The sequence below is a fragment of the Erinaceus europaeus genome, chromosome 15 (genome assembly GCF_950295315.1).
Source record: "Erinaceus europaeus chromosome 15, mEriEur2.1, whole genome shotgun sequence".
NCBI lineage: Eukaryota > Metazoa > Chordata > Mammalia > Eulipotyphla > Erinaceidae > Erinaceus > Erinaceus europaeus.
In genome coordinates, this window is record NC_080176.1 from 65,651,773 (window position 1) to 65,652,464 (window position 692).

A 692-nucleotide genomic window follows, 5' to 3' on the forward strand; every position below is an offset into this window, starting at 1 on the left:
TACTGAGCTAGGTGTTTATTTTTCAATTACCATTTTATTGAACTTTTTGGTTCTCTCTGAATCTGTGGTTCTTGGCTGTGGGAGATACCACTCCTCTAGAGTGAATTTTGAAATTGTGGGGAGGCCCTCTTTTCACGGTGCTGGGGAGTGGGGAGTATTGCTTGAGCTTGAGTCAGCAGAGCCAGGGATGCTGGCGCCTATAAAATTTGGATCAGTCCTGTACAGTGGAGAATCATCTTGCTTCAAAATGGAAATTGCAGGCCTGTTGAAACACACAACAAGTTAAAACATATATTCCCAATGTGAATACTTGATCAAAGGTAATGACATAATGAGTTGAACTACTAGTTAAGTCAAATTCTACAGAAAAAAAAAGTCTTCAGCAAATCCTCAAAAGTTGGTTAAGTGTATATGTTGGGATTAGAATGCCGTACCAAATATTATTTGATGAAAATGAGCTATGAACTGGAATTCACGAATCTGAAAGCAAAGGAGTAATTATTAGACTAAAGTATATGTATCTTTTACTAATTCCAGAAGCACTTTGCTTCATTGTTCTTCCTGGAACAGCTTGTACTTCTGAGCTGCTTTCCCTCCCCTGTTCGCCTGCTATTGGTAACTTGTTTGTCCCACAGTATTTCTCAAAGTATGTTACATGGTAGACTAGTCTCAAGTACTACACTGTTCAAATC